Source organism: Cibotium barometz, chromosome 8 (assembly GCF_041138505.1).
Source record: "Cibotium barometz isolate CiBa-2024 chromosome 8, ASM4113850v1, whole genome shotgun sequence".
Taxonomy (NCBI): Eukaryota; Viridiplantae; Streptophyta; class Polypodiopsida; order Cyatheales; family Cibotiaceae; genus Cibotium; species Cibotium barometz.
In genome coordinates, this window is record NC_141053.1 from 50,546,360 (window position 1) to 50,560,223 (window position 13,864).

Consider the following 13,864-nt stretch of genomic DNA (forward strand, 5'->3'; position numbering starts at 1 on the left):
AAAGTTGCCCTATAGCTTTACTCCCGTGAAGAAAGCTCTTCAATCAGAGATCGTTTGCCGGTGTCTCCCGTAGAGCTCCCGACAAGGGTGTAGTCACCAACACAAATGCCTCACTAGATGAGCTCGATATCTCAACACGGCATAGACATGATCTTCTACACAAAATGAATGTCAGCCAAATAACAGGATGCACATTTTCTGTAGCATAGATTGTGGACGTAGACAATGAAAACCAGAGTATTACTTTTCTTGTTCTTGTTGCTTCAACAATTCCTCGTGTGCCCAAGCCACGCAACTTAGTCTTCTTCGCCTCCAGAATAGCCAAGCTCCAATTTTATTTTCGGGAAACCACCTAGAGCCTTGCCTGCAGAGCAACCAACTCTAGCCTTACCATTGCCTGCTACCATATGCGACATAAAACACATCTTGCTCAAGCCACGTAGCTTAGTCTTCTTCGCCTCTAGAATAGCCAAGCTCCAATTTTGCTTCTAGAGCAACCACCTCGAGCCTTACCTCGAGAGCAACCAACTCTAGCCTTACCATTACTTGCTACCATGCGACACAAAGCACATCTTGCTCTTGCTTGCCACAATGACCCCCCCCTCCTATCTGCTGCATTACATAACTTGGTAAAAACTTTGCCATGTGTCTTCTTGCAAACAAAGGCTCGCTATAGACTATATAGAAACCACATTCTAATACACCCTTAATGATAGGCCCGTTCTTCGCCAATGATGCCTGTTTGAATTATACCTATGCAGAACAACAGGGGAGAAGGAATAAGATAAGTAAATTTCACAGAGAAAAACCCCAACACCACATTGACTTGCCCTATGGCAAATACGCCTGGCAAAACCTTATGGTATCGTCGGTTCTCATTTGGATTTTAAAAAAAATCCAAAATGGCTGTGTGGATCTTCGCCAAAGCCATGGACTGTGACGGGAAGGTCTGGTCCGCAACCATGGATACAAAGTGCCTAAAGCACATAAAAACCTCTGACTTCTGCTTTAATGGATACACCCAGCTATATCTGAAGTAATCGTCGATAAAAGTGACGAAGTAGAGATATCCCCCAATAGATGGTGTCCTCATAGGACCACATACATCACTATGTATAAGCTATAATTTCTTAAAAGCTCTCATAGATCCATCGTTTGGAAATGATGCCTGATGCATTTTACCAAGAATCCGCCCCTCATATAGATGTCTAGCAGGGGTCTCAAGAGTTGGCAACTCAGACACCATATCATGCCTTTGAAGGCGTAACAAACTGCCATAATTCAGATGGCCAAATCGTGCATGCCATAATTCTGCATCACTCATAACACGAGTTGTAGAGGCTGAGCAAGCATCATGCTGCAACTTCTCAAATACATCCATCTTGTATAGGCCATGAAATAAGATACCTGAGGCAATGATAGAATAACCATCATTTCTATCTTGAACTGTACATCTCTCATCCACAAATTTCACCATCAAGCCTGGCAAGGCTAACGCTGAAACTGACAACAAGTTCTTCTTAATGCTTGGTTCTCATCCCTAGAATCCGTCCCAAGTGTAGAAACCATCACATGTGCATATAAAACTTTAGGAAGAGTAAATGTGCCCCCATTTGTAGTAGTGAGGGGACAACTCTACCAACTCCTTTGACAGGATACGAGGAACCATTTGCACATGTGATGGTTTCTACACTTGGGAGATGGATTCCACGGATGAGAACATTTTTTTTTGGGTGCAATAATGTGCTTACTAGCACCACTATTAAAGTACCAAGCATTCGATTTTGCACTAACATGCATACATCATGAATAGAAGGATCATAACTGCAATGTACAATCCATGCCCAATCATCTTGAGAAAAACTTGCAGATTCCTTCTTCTCTGCACTTGGTGCAAATGGATCACATGCCCGATTCTTTCTTTTTCTCCTTCTCTAGTTTCTTCTTGCGCTCATTTATGTAGTGTCCTGGTTTCCTGCAATAGTGACACTTTTAGTCTTATCACCTTCTTTCTTTGCAGCCTTACCTGAGGATTTTGATTTTGGCTTATAGCCACCATGCAAAGAAACTTTATAGCCACCATGCAAAGAAGCTTTCCCTTTGCCTTTTTGATTGGCAACAAAAACTTGGTCACAAACTCGCATAACAGATCTATTTTGTGTAGACTGCTCTTCTTGTAAGAGTACTGAAACCAATGTAAGGGAATTTGGATTTCCCTTCATTATAAGTCTAAGGGTAGAGGCAAAACTCTGATAAGAATTTGACAATGCTATGAGAACAGTGGGCACCAATGTACTATCAGGATATATCTCATCCACACTAGCGAGCCGCTCCTTAAAATCTTTGATCTTGGTCAAGAAGCTATCCATTGAGTCTACCTCATTCATGTGCTTAGACTCCAACTGTTTGTGGAGATATACAACACGTGCTTCATTGTGCACTTGGTATAATGCTGTAAGTGCATCCCATGCTTGTTTTGAAGTCTTACATGACCGAACATGAGGAATAATGCTTCGCTTCACAGAAAGTGCAAGTAATGCATGTGCATGTACATCTCTTCCATCCCATCTTGTTTGAGCAACATTAGGAGGTACTGGTGGTGTATGTGGAGGAGCCAAATCTGTATCAGATTCTACTTTAGATGTACCTACCACACCTGGTTGTACTGGTAGTTATGAAGCAGGATGAGTTTCACTACCACTGACTACATTCCAAAGGCCTTTAGCAACCAGTACATGCCTCATCATGTAGGACCACAATGGGTAGTTAGTCCCATCAAGTTTGTCCTCAACAAACAACATGTTGAATACATCACTACTACACCAGCCATGACTATCTACCAAATGCGAAATCTTTCAACACACTGCAAGTACTCAGTATTCACTAAATGCAACCCCGGATGGCTACCAACTGACTGAATCACTTGCAAAGTGTATGAAAAATAACATAGAGTAGATAATAGAGTGTTACTGGAAAAAGTATGATGGTCGATGTTGTTGAAGACACTGTAGATGCTGCTGCACACCAAATCTTTGCCGCTGCACAGCTCAAACACCCAAAATCGAGTAGAACCAATCCAAAATGATGTCTCTCCAAAACATCTACAGAAACCTTGTGGTGCCCAATACGCACCCGAATCGCACCGCGGACCCCGAAAATTGTGGTATACTTCATATATAGCATACTACAATATATACCTTCTTCTCCTAAGAGGGTCTCTCAATCGGAGAGACAGAAAAACAGGGCTGTGAGGAGGGAGGCAGACTACTAGATCAAGTGTCAAGGAACCTGGCTCTGATACCAATTATTGGAATTAGGGTTAGGGTTGCAACAATGCACACACACAAGATAGAGAAGCTTGAGAGCACCAAACTCACTAGATTAGAATAAACAAATGTGTGCCAGATACAAAAGATAAGTACACATCCCAAAATGAGTAGATAAGAGGGTGTACATACGCACGAGGGAAAAAACCTCCTAGTGAGGGAAAAAACTCCTAAGTGTGTTCACACACATCACTACTAGATAATGCTATAGGTGACCCTAGCAGGTCGCATAAGGCGACCTTCATGGGTTGGCCTATAGTAAGGGCAACCTTTGTGGTTTCAAAAAGGCCTATTTGCATTCTTGACTTAAATAGATCAAGTCTTTCATTGACCTTTAATATTGACTGTCTTATTTGGACTTCTCTTTCATTAATGTCTGAGAGATCTTTAGTTTTCCAATTTGCAATGGCGAGACTAGTATCTACTACTTGCTTAGTTAGTTAGTCTCCCATATGGTGTATACACACATAAGTATCTTAATGGCAGAAATGACTTCTGAGCTTGGGAAAATATTTTATGTCATTCTGATGTCTTTGTTTTTTTACAAAGGAGAAGACCATTCAACTTTCTTTGTTTATTTACAACGAAATTTGGAGAAGACTAGTCTGAGGAGTCAGCTTCCATAATCAATCCTTTCTGTATCATATCATTAATGATCTCTCTGCATTCTTCACGGTCATCAAGACTCATTCCTAGCAGAGATGCCTTTATATGGATAGCACCTTCTTTCATTGGTAACTCAACTTCAAATTTATATTTTTCCCATCTAGTACATGGTTCTTTAGAACACATAGTCAGATATTTATTCTTGATTTCCTCAATCTCAAGGGTATATCTTTTCTTTTATGAGTTAAAGAATGCTTCAGTAGAATCTTCTTTGTTGGGAAGATGGACTATCTTTTTTATGGGGTTACTGGCGGTAATAGTAGCAATTCTTTTGATTTTTTTATCTTTCATAGTGGCCTTTACTGATCTTGATCCTAAAGATATTCCTTTTTGGGATAGATCACATACATTTCAAACGTGTCTAAGAAATCTGTTCTAATTAGAAATCTGATCCTAAAGATATTCCTTTTTGGGATAGATCACATACATTTCAAACGTGTCTAAGAAATCTGTTCTAATTAGAATATCACAATCATGTTTTTCATGAATATATAACCTGATTAGTACTCTCAGATTATTGAATTAGGATATTTGTGAGGAACATTTCTACGATCATTCCCTACCCTAGTAGTATATGTTACATCAACTCTATATTTGTCCCATCTTTCTAGGTTTGATTAATCCTGGTTTGATTAAGTTGGTAGTGGTACGATATAGGTGCCACTATCAACTAGGATATTTGTGAGGAACGTTTCTACGATCATTCCTACCCTAGTAGTATATGTTACATCAACTCTATATTTGTCCATCTTTCTAGGTTTGATTAATCCTGGTTTGATTAAGTTGATAGTGGCACCTATGTCTATGAAGACATCTAGAGGTAGATAGGCAAATTGTTGATTTTTTAGTTTCAATTTAGAACAACCTCTTTCTCTTAATACACTCTTTATTTCCATTTTTACCCCAATTCCACATCTTATAACTTTAACTTTGTGGCCCACCAAGTTGTTGGCTCCTTGACCTACCCAAACCTTCATGGATGCTCTAGTTTGGGTGTTGTTCAAGTCAAGAGCTTACCTTAGCCTTGCTGAAGCATGTGTCATTAGGTTTTGCCTTAGAGCTGTAAAATTTCGACTTCCCATATGGGTGTGCTAGCTTATCCATCATGTCCTCACTTTGTTGTCACACTAAAATTCTCCTTTGCTAAGGGGTGAAGGAGAGGTCTAAATGCCTAGATGGAGGCAAGAAGACATGGTCCTTCGCAATGGTTCTCTCTCACAAAAGATAGAAGGAGCTAATGAAAGAAGAAAACCTATAGTCACACATATTCAAACAAGTATCCACCATTAAGCAAGTAAGAACATAATAGCATGCAGACAAGCAAGCAAGAATAGAGAAGGAGGAGAGATCATAACAAAACTATTGTAAGGGAATGATTGTGTATTACTTTTTGTGAAAAATGACATATACAAGGGACTAGTTTTCACACTAGGTCAGCCAAACTTAAAAATGGTATGGCCTCTATTTCTAGTATTAACTATGGCTAAACTTAAAATGGTATGGTCCCCATTTCTAGTCTAAAGTAACTATGTACAATAAGTCTGTAAAATTTCCCTATTTACATAGTCTTAAGCAACTATGTATATAGTCTTAAGCAACTATACACATTAAGTCCGTACGTTTTTCCTATTTAACATTAAGCTCATGGGTAAGAGTGCTTCATATGCTCCAGTACATCTTAAAAAGTTAAGTGCCTATTTACACTGATAAGATGGTAAAGCACCTTACAGTAGGTCGGGTGAGTGAAACCATGTTAACTAATAGAGTGGGTAAAATAACCCCCTTCCTAATGGTGATCGCATCTAGATCTTACCTTGGCCTTGCCAAAGCATGTGTTACTGGGTTTTTCTTTAAAGTTGTAACTGTAACTTCCCATGTGGGTGCGCTAGCTTGTCCATCATGTCCTCGTTCCCTTGTCACATCATAATGCTCATTTACCAAAGGGGTGAAGGGAGATCTCTCAATACCTAGATGGAGGCAATAAGAGATGGTCCTTTACAATGGTTCTCTCTCACAAAAGAAGGGAAAAGAAGAAGCTAATGCAAGAGGGAAACCTACAATCACACCTACCCAAACAAGCATCCATCAAGCAAGTAAGAACACAATAGCATGCAAGTAGAGGAAAAGAGCTCATAAGAAAACTATTGCAAGGGAATGATTTTATTGTAAAAAAATGACACATATACAATTGACTAGTTTTCACACTAGATCGGCCAAACTTAAGAATGGTACGATCTCTATTACTAGTCTTACACAACTATGTACACTAAGTCCGTAGGCTTTCCCTATTTGACATGAAGCTCATGGTAAGGCTTCTTTATATATTCTAGTGCCGTCTTACAAAAGTTAACTCATTTGCACGGGAAAGATGGGAAAAGCGCCTTACAAAGCAGGCGAAACCATGTTAACCAATAGAGTGGTTAACATACCCCCCTTCCTAATGTTGACCATGTCCTCACATCACACAAGTCGTGGTGAAGTTGTTGCTGGGAAGTGGATGGTGTGGATGGTCCAGGATATGTTATGGAGTTGGTGCCAATCAATCCAGAGCCAGATGTAGGGCAAAGTGATGGTTAGCTATGGGAAGCCCTAATGGTGGCAGGCAGCTTACCGAGAGATGCTTCATGCTAGGACTTGTTGGTTGTGGAAGTGGTGTGGACAAGGCCTTCAACACGAGGTAGTTTTGGTAGAAGCGGTCTGCACCCCTGTGAGTGGAAAATGAGTGCTAGGGACACCATGTAATGATTACATGGCTAGATGGAGGTCTAGGTAGAAGCAGTCCGCACCCTGTGATTGGAAAAATGAGTGCTACGACCACCATGGAATGATTACATGGATAGACAGAGGTCTAGGATACCTTAGCATGAGAGAGTATTATGCCTGATTGGGGCTTTGCTTGTGAGTGATGAATACATCAGCCAAGGTGAGGTTTGTTTGGTGGTGAATTGGAATCGAAGCTGAGAGGATAAAGGAATGGAAGCTCAAGGGAGATACTTGCAAGGTCAAGGGTTCTCTAGGTGATGGGTCGTATCATGGGCCAAGTGAGTGTGAGTTTGGAGCAAGATTTTCTTGACAACCACTCTCTCTCTATCCCCATATCTCCATACTTCTCACTCTTCTTTCCTCCTCCCTCGTCCTCCTCCCCTCCTTCTTCCTATCCTAACCCGCCTAGCCTAGCTTGCCTAGCCCCTCAATCCTCTCTCTCTCTCTCTCTCTCTCTCTCTCTCTCTCTCTCTCTCTCTCTCTTCATAATAGAAGATATACTCCCAAAAATTACTTTGCAAATGGCCACATGGCCGCCATGTGATGTACTAGCTTTCCCTCATGAATTACTCTGAACCACAGGTGTAGCTCGGTGTACCCTCATCCAATATATAGCCGTGTCATCCTCCACCATATGAGATGACTGCAAGGAAGAGACTTACCACAATAGTAGAACTTTTATATGACCTATGTGAGTTGTAATACAAACTTTTGCATCAAATATGAAGGAATTCCTAGTTAACCAAATATGCCACAAACCTATCCACCTGGGAAAATGAAAGAGAACTGAATTTTCTAGGTTATCTGGCCCATTCGGAATCCAATCTGTAACCTTTACGGGCTATCTGTAAACGGAATCCACATGCGAGAAAGTAAATCCCACAACTTCTTTGCCATTGGACATGACATGAAAAGATGCAGGCATGTTTCCAAGCATGTGGTACAAAACACACAATTACAAGAAGCAATCTGCCGCTTTCGTAACTGGTCTCCCAATGGTATGCCTCCAACTATCATACGCCATAGTAACACCTTTCTTTGATATGGAATCTTAGACCACTCGCCCTGCAAGATTACTTCCTTCCACCATGCCCTACTTTTCCTAATGTTCCATACCCTATGAGCCTTCTCAGTGATCCATCACTTATCTTCCACCATCATATGGTACACTTGATTTGTTGTACGTTGGACAATGTCAGGAGGCTTTCTAAATTCCCAATCTAACCAAGGTTGCTGATCCTCTAATTGAGGAATATCACCAAACGGTGTAAGTCCTTGCCTCACTTTCTCCCATAACTGTACATATCCATGTGGAACCCAAAAATATTGACGTATTTTCCAAAAAGACAATAAGCGGCATCTATGTGGCAACAAAGCATCATATTTCTCAGTAGTCCCAATTGAGCCATTCTATTGAATTTTGGCTGCTCAAAAAGTTTGTCAAGCCACTCCAGAGTCGTGAAGTAGCCAACACCTCACTTTCCCATAGAATTCAACTGCAACCCTTGATCCAAAGGCTTCCATTTAGTGTGTGCCAACACCTCCTTCCATGAGATCATTAAATGAGAAAGGAGAGGTGAAGCCACCACTCGAACCTGTTGGGACCCATTCACTACATCCCACCATGTACCATCGATCTTGGAATTACCATGCATAAGTGCGACCTCGTCTATGAGGGTCTTAGCTATTACCACACCCATGGCTCTTGAGATACGCACATATCTTGCAACAATAAAGTCCATCTTAGGAGATATGACCTCCTATGGACCCAAAATGGCGATAAAAGTCCATACACACAACTAGAATATAAGTAGGATGAGTAATTAATACTCCATGCCTATATTGCATTCTAACAATATTCTCACTTGCATGCTTTTGCTGTAAACAAGCAAAGAATTATGTGACTGACAATTAGAATCCATTAGGGCATCCATTCGAGCCATAAGCTTATATCTCACATATTGATTCTCTCTCTCTCTCTCTCTCTCTCTCTCTCTCTCTCTCTCTCTCTCTCTTCTCTCTCTCTCTCTCTTTCTTTATATATCTCCTCTCTCTCTCTCTCTCTCTCTCTCTCTCTCTCTCTCTCTCTCTTTCCTCTCTCTCTCTCTCTCTCTCTCTCTCTCTCTCTCTCTCTCTCTCTTTCTTTATATATCTCCTCTCTCCTTGGTGTGTGTGTGTGTGTGTGTGTGTTGTGTGTTTGTGTGTGTGTGTGTGTGTGTGTGTGTGTGTGTGTGTGTGTGTGTGTGTGTGTGTGTGTGTGTCTCCTTGCACAATCCTCATCTTCTTTTTCTCTCTCTATCTCTCCTCCTTGCACTATCTCTCTCCTCTCCCCCCTCTCTCTATCTCTCCCTCTTACCGATTGTTTATGTGAACACCAAACTCTCTTAAGAGTGCTTCTATCCTCTTCTTCTTCTTCTTCTTCTTCTTGCTCTCTCTCTCTCTCTCTCTCTCTCTCTCTCTCTCTCTCTCCCCCCCCTCCCTCTATCTATCTCTCCCTCTTACTTATTCTTGTAACACAAAACTCTCCTTAGAGTTTTCCATCATAGAGGATATTAGTAACCATTGAGAGAGAAAGAGAGAGTGACTAGCAAGAAATTAGAGAGAGAGAGAGGTGTGCAAGATATTATGAAAGAGAGAGAGAGAGGGTGGGAGAGAGGAGAGAGATGAGTCAGAGAGATAGAGAGAGAGAGAGAGAGAGAGAGAGAGAGAGAGAGAGAGAGAGAGAGAGAGAGAGAGAGAGAGAGAGAGAGGGTGGGAGAGAGGAGAGCAAATAAGAGAGGAGAGAGAGAGAGAGAGAGAGGGTGGGAGAGAGGAGAGCATAGAGTCAGAGAGAGAGAGAGAGAGAGAGAGAGAGAGAGGAGAGAGAGAGAGAGAGAGAGAGAGAGAGATGGGTGGGTGGATGGGAGAGAGAGAGAGAGAGAGAGAGAGAGAGATAGAGGGGGGGGAGGTGGGTGGAGAGAGAGAGAGAGGGTGGGTGGGAGTGGGAGTGAGTGAGTGAGAGAGGTGGGTGGGAGAGTGGAGTGAGTGAGTGAGTGAGTGAGTGTGTGTGTGTGTGTGAGAGAGAGAGAGAGAGAGAGAGAGAGAGGATGGGTGGGAGTGGGAGTGAGTGAGAGAGAGGGTGGGTGGGAGTGAGAGTGAGTGAGTGAGAGAGAGAGAGAGAGAGAGAGAGAGGGAGCCATGGCATGGTGGGGGGAGAGAAAGAGAGGGGTGGGAGAGAGAGAGGGAGCCAGGGCAGGGGTGTGGGCCCAATTGCCCAAATTCCGGTTTGGGGATGGGGAAGGAAACTCTCTCTCTCTCTCTCTCTCTCTCTCTCTCTCTCTCTCTCTCAGCACTTGGGGGGTGGGTAGGAATTTTTTTTCAAAACAAATATTTCTTTTCTCAAAAAAATGGAGGAAAAAGTTTTTTCCCCAATTTTTTTAAATTGGCGAGCTGCCCACTTGGGGGTGGGAGATGGAAATTTGTTTTTTTAATTTAACAAATGTTTTTTTATACTTGGGGTGGGGGAAGGAATTAAAAAATAAAATTATTTTAAAAAAATTTACCCATGCCTTCTGCCGATCACACCTAATGGTCTAAACTGCACCTTATCAAGGCACTATGACATTGGCTTGCATTCTTGCATGATGTATCATCCATGCCCCATACCAACAGATTGCATGGATGCCGTTAATTTTGTTATCTTGACCATCTCGTTATTGCATTTGATCCTTTGTTGATACTATTGTCTTGACCCTAAACCCTTTTCCGTCCATACATTCATGCCTTTGATCTTTGATCCTTTTTTCTTGACCCTAAACCCTCTTTCCATGCATGCATGCACAATTCTGATGTGCCTATACACTCAAAAGGGCTACTGGCATTGCAAAAGTGCCCAGATCCAATATACAGATAACATTCATGAGCAATGGGCAGAAGATGTGACCGTGTGGGTGTACTTCTTTAAATAAAAAGTGCCTGGATCCAATATGCAGGTGACGTGTATGGGTAATGGGCGAACGGTGTGATCGAGTGCACTTATTCAAACAAAAACTTCTCCAACACAACTGCTTTCTTTGACTCTTTTTGCTTCTTTCTTTGACATTTACTTGACAACCCTTTTCTTTCAAGAAGTAGTTCACTAGAGGCATGACAATGAATTTGTGCATGGCTATGCCCACAGCTACAATGGAGCTAGGTGGTCTTTGTGGCTCAGATGGACTTGGTATTTTCGAGCACTTAGGCTATAGGCAAGGTGGGTTGAATGGGTAGGGTAGTCGAAGATGAGGCACAGAAGGCCCCTGCTCTGCTGATTGTAGAAAGGTCTAGGTGATGTGTTGTACCATGAGCTAGTATTGCACTTGCCAAGGTCCCCCATCCAAAAATGCACCTGGATGGATGTTGGTGATGAGGCTCAATGCAGGTTCATGGACTCCAACACACTACCTTTTCGACACTTAGTTGTTTGTTTTATATAATATTAGAAGATATGTATGTGTGTGTGTGTGTGTGGAGGGAGAGGGGAGGGGGTGGGCACACTCGCACGCATGCACGTGTGTCTATGCGTGTGAGTGTGTGTATGTGTGTTTGTATGCGTGTGTGCACATATCATGTGCTTGTGTTTGTATGTTGTGTGTGTGTGCGTGTGTGCATGAACATACATGTGTTGTTGTAAAGCTCGAAGGGCATCATGACATAAGCATGTGTGTCCCATTGTGTAATAAAAGCAGTTTTGAGCTGATCTCTCTCGTTTGTTACCTCCTAATTATAGTTGTAAGCCACTTCATGAATGAGTAAAGCACATGTCTTGCCACATCTTCAATCAATGAAGGGAGGGGGGAACCATCTCTAATTTTGCACATGATTTTATGGTCCAAAATCCACGTAAATGTAAATCTTATTGTTATTCTTTGTTTGGATGATGACTATGGGGAATAACCGTTCCAAGTGCTCAATGGGTACAATGATACTAGCCTCTTCCATATTCTCTAGTTCTTTCTTGACCACTTATATGAATACTTGGAGTTCATCGTGTAGATATCCTTATGCACATTGGGTGGCTATACCTTCCTAATGAACGGCGGGATTCTATGAGTGGTGCGAATGGCTGGGTCAATGCATGGGATGTCCATGAAAATACATCTTGATGTTCTTGAAGAAGGAGGAAACCATATCCCTAGTAAGGCGATCCTCCTAGACCCATGTTAACACCAAGATCGGTCATGGGTCACCTTTGATGTTGAGGTTGAGCTCCCTTACCTCCTCTTGATACATGGTGGAAATGAGAGAAACAGCACCACTCATGGCTTGATGTAAAGATAAGGGGTCATGGATTGGCGCGCTATAGTCTCCCACACATTCCTCTATCCAATAGCTCTTCTCCATAGGCAAGGCTTCGTCTTTAGTCTTGTGATGGTTAGCCCTCTTCTTCCTTTGGGTGTTGAGAGATGTGGTGCCATGGAGTACTACGAAGGTAGGGAGTGATTCACATGAGCAAGAGAAAGAAGCATGCACATTAAAAAGGGAAGAAGAAAAGACTAAGGGTCCTGGATCAAAGGTTGTTTTGTATGGTCACTTGTAAAAGGTGAAGTCAATGGTAAAAAAGGTAGCACATGGAAAGCACAAGGTAGCACATGTAGGTGAGTATTTATGGACACATGGATGGCACAAGGGTGCACATATCTTGTGGGATGGAGCTGAGTGAGAGCTATAAAAGGATGTACTTAGATCAATTCGAATGTAAGATGATTATTGTGTCTTTTGCCTTGAGTTAATTGATTGTTAGTTACATCATTATCAAGCCTTCTAGTTCTCTTAATCACTTGACTACTATGAGGTTAATAGTTTTAATCCCTTCATAGCCTAGCCTAGATCCATGTTTTTCAACATGGTATCACAGCCATGGTGGTTGGCTAGGCTATAAGGTTAGTCTTAGAAGGAGATTAGAGGATGTTTAAGGCCTTATTTTAGAGTTAAGTTTAGTTATTTATTTTTTCATTCTTATCTTGAAGGAAGAAGAGGATCTCTGAAATCATCAATACGAGTTCTTCTCTTAGTCAAGGTCTTAGCTTAAGCAAAGTGCAAAGAATTGACAAGAAGAAGAGCCGTTGCTTGAAGATTTGATTGAAAAAAAAAAAAAGAGAGGAGAAGAGACTTGGAATTAGCAGTGGGGGCAATTCTCTAGTCTCGAGCAATCGGTGGTCTAGTTGTGAGACATTGAGAGGAACAGCAACACTTTCAGCGCAAACACAACAATGAGCTGTGCTGTCTAGCAGATACGCGCACTTCAACAATTCTTAATCGAGAGAGAGAGAGAGAGAAGGGATCATGCTAACCAATAGTAAGTCGACAGTGTATCTTCAGTACTCTACAGGTCTACAATAGGAGGTAGTATTCTTAGGAAGCATAATTGAGCTTAAAGGCATAGAGAAAGCATGAGAAGGAGGAGAAATCTAATGCTACCTCAAAAAGTAGTTGGCTTTTTGGCTGTCATCAAGAGCAGTGGTGGCGGCGAGCGGCACACAGAGGGCCTTCCAAGATAATAGAACTTGAGCTTGGGAATTTTCACCAATAGTACCGATATTCTATAGTAGCTCATGGCAAGCATACCTCCATGGTGAACTCCAATGATTGCAGTGCAACTACAACACCCACCACAAGAGAAAAAGATAGCATTGCATTATTTTTTAAACCTAAATCTTTGTGGCTTAAAAATATTAGTGTAAATGTCCAAGTTCAACGGGAGGTGGTTCACATGGGAACCAAAGAAAGCATGATCATGGATTTCATGCATGGAACATTGTGGGTTTTATCTATCAAAATATTCATTAACATGGGCATTATTGAAATGTTTGTGAGGACATCACTAATGTGGTCATCCATTTGCCAGATTTTCATCGATGTGTGCAATAGATTTTCATCGATGTGTGCAATTTAATACGTTATTTTGTGACCTTTGGAAATGCCACCAATATGAGCTGGCAAAGTCTCGACCATGAGTCGAAAAAAAGATCTAACCTTTGAGGTAAAGTGGCCAAATGAGCCTGCCAAAAAATTCCTCACTGCCCAAGCCAAAATGTTGTAACACTCGACCACCAACAAAGAGTAGCCAAAGTAGCACCCTTGGGGAGTGA